This window comes from Triticum dicoccoides, chromosome 7A (assembly GCF_002162155.2).
Source record: "Triticum dicoccoides isolate Atlit2015 ecotype Zavitan chromosome 7A, WEW_v2.0, whole genome shotgun sequence".
In the NCBI taxonomy this organism is placed as follows: Eukaryota; Viridiplantae; Streptophyta; class Magnoliopsida; order Poales; family Poaceae; genus Triticum; species Triticum dicoccoides.
This window is the reverse complement of record NC_041392.1, coordinates 82,542,500-82,550,624: the sequence shown is the minus strand read 5'-3', so window position 1 is coordinate 82,550,624 and position 8,125 is coordinate 82,542,500.

Sequence of the window (8,125 nt, the reverse complement as noted above, 5' to 3'; positions counted from 1 at the left end):
ATCATAACTGCACCCTATTGGATATGATGCATAACATGATGTCTCTTATCGAATTACCACGATAGTTTATGGGTTAGGCATTAGAGACAACCCATTCACTTTAAATAGGGCACCACATAATTCCGATGAGATGACACCGTATGAACTATGGTTTAGAGAAACCTAAGCTGTCATTTCTTAAAAGTTTGGGGCTGCGACGCTTATGTGAAAAGTTTCAGGCTGATAAGCTCGAACCCAAAGCGGATAAATGCATCTTCATAGGACACCCAAAACAGTTGGGTATACCTCCTGTCTCAGATCCGAAAGCAATAAGGGATTGTTTCTAGAATCGGGTCCTTTCTCGAGGGAAAAGTTTCTCTCGAAAGAATTGAGTGGGAGGATGGTGGAGACTTGATGAGGTTATTGAACCGTCTCTTCAACTAGTGTGTGGTAGGGCACAGGGAGTTGTTCCTGTGGCACCTACACCAATTGAAGTGGAAGCTTATGATAGTGATCATGAAACTTCAGATCAAGTCACTACCAAACCTCATGGGATGACAAGGATGCGTACTACTTCAGAGTGGTACGTAATCCTGTCTTGGAAGTCATGTTGCTAGACAACAATGAACCTATGAGCTATGGAGAAGCGATGGTGGGCCTGGATTCCAAAATGGCTCGAGGCCATATAATCCGAGAGAGGATCCATGTATGAAAACAAAGTGTAGACTTTGGCAGAACGGCTCGATGGTCGTAAGGCTATTGAGTACAGATGGATTTTAAAAGGAAGACGGACAATGATGGTAAGTATCACCATTAAGAAAGCTCGACTTGTCGTTAAGATGTTTTCCGACAAGTTCAAGGAGTTGACTACGATGAGACTTTCTCACTCGTAGCGATGCTAAGAGTCTGTTGAAATTATATTAGCGATTACTGCATTATTTATGAAATCTTGCAGATAGGATGTCAAAACATTGTTTCCTCGACGATTTTTGAGGAAAGGTTGTATGTGATACAACCGGAAGGTTTTGTCAATCCTGAAAGATGCTAATAAGTATGCAAAGCTCCAGCAATCCTTCTAAGGACTGGAGTAAGCATCTCGGAGTTGGAATATACGCTTTGATGGTGATCAAAGATTTTGGGTTTATACAAAGTTTATGAGAAACTTGTATTTCCAAAGAAGTGAGTGGGAGCACTATAGAATTTCCGATGAGTATATGTTGTTAACATATTGTTGATCGGAAATGATGTAGAATTTCTGGAAAGCATGCAGAGTTATTTGAAAAGTGTTTTTCAATGGAAAACCTGGATTAGGCTACTTGAGTATTGAGCATTAAGATCTATAAGGATAGATCAAAATGCTTAATAGTACTTTCAAATGAATACATACCGTGACAAGATTTTGAAGGAGTTCAAAATGGATCGGCAAAGAAGGAGTTCTTGGCTGTGTTATAAGGTGTGAACATTGAGTAAGACTCGAAACCTGACCGCGGCAGAATAGAGAGAAAGGACGAAGGTCATCCCCTATGCTTTAGACATAGGCTCTACAGTATGCTATGCTGTGTACCGCACCTGAAGAGTGCCTTGCCATGAGTCAGTCAAGGGGTACAAGAGTGATCCAAGAATGGATCACAGGACAGCGGTCAAAGTTATCCTTAGTAACTAGTGGACTAAGGAATTTTCTCGATTATGGAGGTGGTAAAAGAGTTCGTCGTAAAGGGTTACACCGATGCAAACTTTGACACTAATCCAGATTATTCTGAGTAGTAAACTGGATTCGTATAGTAGAACAGTTATTTGGAATAGCTCCAAATAGAACGTGGTAGCTGCATCTAGGAGATGACATAGAGATTTGTAAAGCACACACGGATCTGAAAGGTTCAGACCCGTTGACTATAACATCTCTCACAAGCATAACATGATCAAACCCAGAACTCGTCGAGTGTTAATCACATGGTAATGTGAACTATATTATTGACTCTAGTGAACTCTTTCGGTGTTAGTCACATGGGGATGTGACCTTGAGTGTTAATCACATAGCGATGTGAACTGGATTATTGACTCTAGTGCAAGTGGGAGACTGTTGGAAATATGCCCTAGAGGCAATAATAAATTAGTTATTATTATATTTCCTTGTTCATGATAATCGTTTATTATCCATGCTAGAATTGTATTGATAGGAAACTCAGATACAAGTGTGGATACATAGACAACACCATGTCCCTAGTAAGCCTCTAGTTGACTAGCTCGTTGATCAATAGATGGTTACGGTTTCCTGACCATGGACATTGGATGTCATTGATAACGGGATCACATCATTAGAAGAATGATGTGATGGACAAGACCCAATCCTAAGCATAGCACAAGATCGTGTAGTTCGCATGCTAAAGCTTTTCTAATGTCAAGTATCATTTCCTTAGACCATGAGATTGTGCAACTCCCGGATACCGTAGGAATACTTTGGGTGTGCCAAACGTCACAACGTAACTGGGTGGCTATAAAGGTGCACTACGGGTATCTCCGAAAGTGTCTGTTGGGTTGGCACGAATCGAGACTGGGATTTGTCACTCCGTGTGACGGAGAGGTATCTCTGGGCCCACTCGGTAGGACATCATCATAATGTGCACAATGTGATCAAGGAGTTGATCACGGGATGATGTGTTACGGAACGAGTAAAGAGACTTGCCGGTAACAAGGTAACAAGATTGAACAAGGTATCGGGATACCGACGATCGAATCTCGGGCAAGTATCGTACCGCTAGACAAAGGGAATTGTATACGGGATTGATTAAGTCCTTGACATCGTGGTTCATCCGATGAGATCATCGTGGAACATGTGGGAACCAACATGGGTATCCAGATCCCGCTGTTGGTTATTGACCGGAGTGTTGGGGAACGTAGCAGAAATTCAAAAAATTTCCTACATATCACCAAGATCTACCTATGGAGAGACCAGCAACGAGTAGAAGGAGAGTGCATCTACATACCCTTGTAGATCGCTAAGCGGAAGCGTTCAAGTGAACGGGGTTGATGGAGTCGTACTCGTCGTGATTCAAATCACCGATGATCAAGTGCCGAACGCACGGCACCTCCGCGTTCAACACACGTACAGCCCAAAGACGTCTCCCATGCCTTGATCCAGCAAGGAGAGAGGGAGAGGTTGAGGAAGACTCCATCCAACAGCAGCACAACGGCGTGGTGGTGGTGGAGGAGCGTGGCAATCCCGCAGAGCTTCGCCAAGCACCATGGGAGAAGAGGAGGAGGGAGAGGGGCAGGGCTGCACCAACGAGAGATCAAATCGCGTGTTATGGGCAGCCCCATGCCTCAATATATATAGGGGGAAAGGGGGCTGCGCTCCCTTTAGGGTTTTCCCACCCCCTAGGGGCGGCGGCCAGCCCTAGATGGGTTTTGGGGTGCGGCCAAGGAGGGGGGGAGGAGTCCATCCTCCCCAAGGCACCTCGGAGGTGCCTTCCCCTTTGAGGACTCTTCCCTCTAGGGTTCCCTAGGCGCATGGGCCTCTTGGGGCTGGTGCCCTTGGACCATGTAGGCCAAGGCGCACCCCCTACAGCCCATGTGGCCCCCCGGGGCAGGTGGCCCCACCCGGTGGGCCCCCGGGACCCTTCCGGTGGTCCCGGTACAATACCGATGACCCCGAAACTTGTCCCGATGGCCGAAACAGGACTTCCTATATATAAATCTTTACCTCCGGACCAATCCGGAACTCCTCGTGACGTCCGGGATCTCATCCGGGACTCCGAACAACATTCGGTTACCACATACAAGCTTCCTTTATAACCCTAGCGTCATCGAACCTTAAGTGTGTAGACCCTACGGGTTCGGGAGACATGTAGACATGACCGAGACGTTCTCCGGTCAATAACCAACAGCGGGATCTGGATACCCATGTTGGCTCCCACATGTTCCACGATGATCTCATCGGATGAACCACGATGTCAAGGACTCAATCGATCCCGTATACAATTCCCTTCGTCTAGCGGTATTTTACTTGCCCGAGATTCGATCGTCGGTATACCGATACCTTGTTCAATCTCGTTACCGGCAAGTCACTTTACTCGTTCCGTAACACATCATCCCATGATCAACTCCTTGGTCACATTGCGCATATGATGATGTCCTACCGAGTGGGCCCAGAGATACCTCTCCGTTTACACGGAGTGACAAATCCCAGTCTCGATCCGCATAAAACAATAGATACTTTCGGAGATACCTGTAGTGCACCTTTATAGTCACCCAGTTACGTTGTGACGTTTGATACACCCAAAGCACTCCTACGGTATCCAGGAGTTACACGATCTCATGGTCAAAGGAAGAGATACTTGACATTGGCAAAGCTCTAGCAAACGAACTACACGATCTTTGTGCTAGTCTTAGGATTGGGTCTTGTCCATCACATCATTCTCCTAATGATGTGATCCCGTTTATCAACGACATCCAATGTCCATAGCCAGGAAACCATGACTATCTGTTGATCACAACGAGCTAGTCAACTAGAGGCTCACTAGGGACATATTGTGGTCTATGTATTCACACGTGTATTACGATTTCCGGATAATACAGTTATAGCATGAATAAAAAGACAATTATCATGAACAAGGAAATATAATAATAATACTTTTATTATTGCCTCTAGGGCATATTTTCAACAGTCTCCCACTTGCACTAGAGTCAATAATCTAGTTCACATCGCCATGTGATTAACACTCACAGGTCACATCGCCATGTGACTAATACCCAAGAGTTTACTAGAGTCAGTAGTCTAGTTCACATCACTATGTGATTAACACTCAATGAGTTTTATGTTTGATCATGTTGCTTGTGAGAGAGGTTTTAGTCAACAGGTCTGAACCTTTCAGATCCGTGTGTGCTTTACAAATCTCTATGTCATCTCCTAGATGCAGCTACCACGCTCTATTTGGAGCTATTCCAAACAACTGTTCTACTTGGAGCTAGTCTAAATTGTTGCCCCATTGTACGTATCCGGTATCTCTACTCAGAGCTATCCGGATAGGTGTTAAGCTTGCATCGACGTAACCTTTACGACGAACTCTTTTACCACCTCCATAATCGAGAAAATTCCTTAGTCCACTAGTTACTAAGGATAACTTTGACCGCTGTCCTGTGAGCCATTCTTGGATCACTCTTGTACCCCTTGACTGACTCATGGCAAGGCACACTTCAGGTGCGGTACATAGCATAGCATACTGAAGAGCCTACGTCTTAAGCATAGGGGACGACCTTCGTCCTTTCTCTCTATTCTGCCGTGGTCGAGCTTTAAGTCTTAACTTCGTACCTTACAACTCAGGCAAGAACTCCTTCTTTGACTGGTCCATCTTGAACACCTTCAAGATCATGTCAAGGTATGTGCTCATTTGAAAGTATTATTAAGCATTTTGATCTATCCTTATAGATCTTGATGCTCAATGTTCAAGTAGCTTAATCCAGACTTTCCATTGAAAAACACTTTCAAAATAACCCTATATGCTTTCCAGAAATTCTACGTCATTTCTGATCAACAATATGTAAACAACATATACTCATCAGAAATTCTATAGTGCTCCCACTCACTTCTTTGGAAATACAAGTTTCTCATAAACTTTGTACAAACCCAAAATTTTTGATCATCTCATCAAAGTGTACATTCCAACTCCGAGATGCTTACTCCAGTCCTTAGAAGGATCGCTGGAGCCAGCATACCTTTTAGCATCCTTAGGATCGACAAAACTTTTCTGATTGTATTGCATACAACCTTTCCTTATGAAAACTAGTAAGGAAACTTGTCTTGACATCCATCTACCAGATTTCATAAATGCAGCTAATGCTAACATGATTCCGACGGACTTTAAGCATCGCTATGGATGAGAAAAATCTCATCGTAGTCAACTCCTTGAACTTGTGAAAAACTTTTCGCCACAAGTCGAGCTTCATGGACGGTGACATTACCATCCACGACCGTCTTCTTCTTAAAGATCCATTTATCTTAATGGCTTGCCGATCATCAGGCAAGTCCACCAAAGTCCATGGATCCGTTCTCGGATTTTATGGCCTCGAGCCATTTATCGGAATCCGGGCCCACCATCGCTTCTCCATAGCTCGTAGGTTCATTGTTGTCCAGCAACATGACTTCCAAGACAGGATTACCTTACCACTCCGAAGTAGTACGTGTCCTTGTCGTCCTATGAGGTTCGGTAGTGACTTGATCCGAAGCTTCATGATCACTATCATAAGCTTCCACTTCAATTGGTGTAGGTGCCACAGGAACAACTTCCTGTGCCCTGCCACACACTAGTTGAAGAGACGGTTCAATAATCTCATCAAGTTTCCACCATCCTCCCACTCAATTCTTTCGAGAGAAACTTTTCCTCGAGAAAGGACCTGATTCTCGAAACAATCCCTTATTGCTTTCGGATCTGAGACAGGAGGTATACCCAACTGTTTTGGGTGTCCTATGAAGATGCATTTTATCCGCTTTGGGTTCGAGCTTAATCCTGAAACTTTTTCACATAAGCGTCGCAGCCCCAAACCTTTAAGAAACGACAACTTAGGTTTCTCTAAACCATAATTCATACGGTGTCATCTCATCGGAATTACGTGGTGCCCTATTTAAAGTGAATGTGGTTGTCTCTAATGCCTAACCCATGAACGATAGTGGTAATTCGATAAGAGACATCATGGTACGCACCATATCCAATAGGGTGCAACTATGATGTTCGGACACACCATCACATTATGGTGTTCCAGGCGGTATTAATTGCGAAACAATTTCCACAATGTCTTAATTGTGTGCCAAAACTCGTAACTCATATATTCATCTCTATGATCATATCATAGACATTTTATCCTCTTGTCACAATGATCTGCTACTTCACTCTGAAATTACTTGAACCATTCAGTAATTCAGACTTGTGTTTCATCAAGTAAATATACTCAACATTTACTTGAATCATCTGTGAAGTAAGAACATAATGATATTCACTGCATGCCTCAGCACTCATTCGACTGCACACATCAAAATGTGTTACTTCCAACAAGTTGCTATCTTGTTCCATCTTACTGAAAATGAGGCTTTTCAGTCATCTTGCCCATGTGGTATGATTTGCATATCTCAAGTGATTCAAAATCAAGTGAGTCCGAACGATCCATTTGCATGGAGTTTCTTCATGCATATACACCAATAGACATGGTTCGCATGTCTCAAACTTTTCAAAAACGAGTGAGTCCAAAGATCCATCAACATGGAGCTTCTTCATGCGTTTTATACCAATATGACTTACACAACAGTGCCACAAGTAAGTGGTACTATCATTACTATCTTATATCTTTTGGCATGAAAATGTGTATCACTATGATCGAGATTCAATAAACCATTCATTTTAGGTGTAAGACCATTGAAGGTATTATTCAAATAAACAGAGTAACCATTATTCTCCTTAAATGAATAACCGTATTGCGATAGACATAATCCAATCATGTCTATGCTCAACGCAAACACCAATCTCGGTGGTAGAGGGAGCGTGCGATGCTTGATCATATCAACCTTGGAAACACTTCCAACACATATCGTCAGCTCACCTTCAGCTAGTCTCCGTTTATGCCGTAGCTTTTATTTCGAGTTACTAACACTTAGCAACCGAACCGGTATCTAATACCCTGGTGCTACTAGGAGTACTAGTAAAGTACACATTGACATAATGTATATCCAATATACTTCTATCGACCTTGCCAGCCTTCTCATCTACCAAGTATCTAGGGTAATGCTGCTCCAGTGGTTGTTCCTCTTATTACAGAAGCACTTAGTCTCGGGTTTGGGTTCAACCTCGGGTTTCTTCATTGGTGCAGCAGCTGAATTGCCGTTTCATGAAGTATCCCTTCTTGCCCTTGCCCTTCTTGAAACTAGTGGTCTCACTGACCATCAACGATTGATGCTCCTTCTTGATTTCTACTTTCGTGGTGTCAAACATTGCGAATATCTCAAGGACCATCATATATGTCCCTGATATATTATACACGAAGCTCTAGCAGCTTGGTGGTAATGACTTCGGAGAAACTATCACTATTTCATCTGGAAGATCAACTCCCACTTGATTCAAGTGATTGTTATACTCAGACAATCTGAGCACAAGCTCAACGA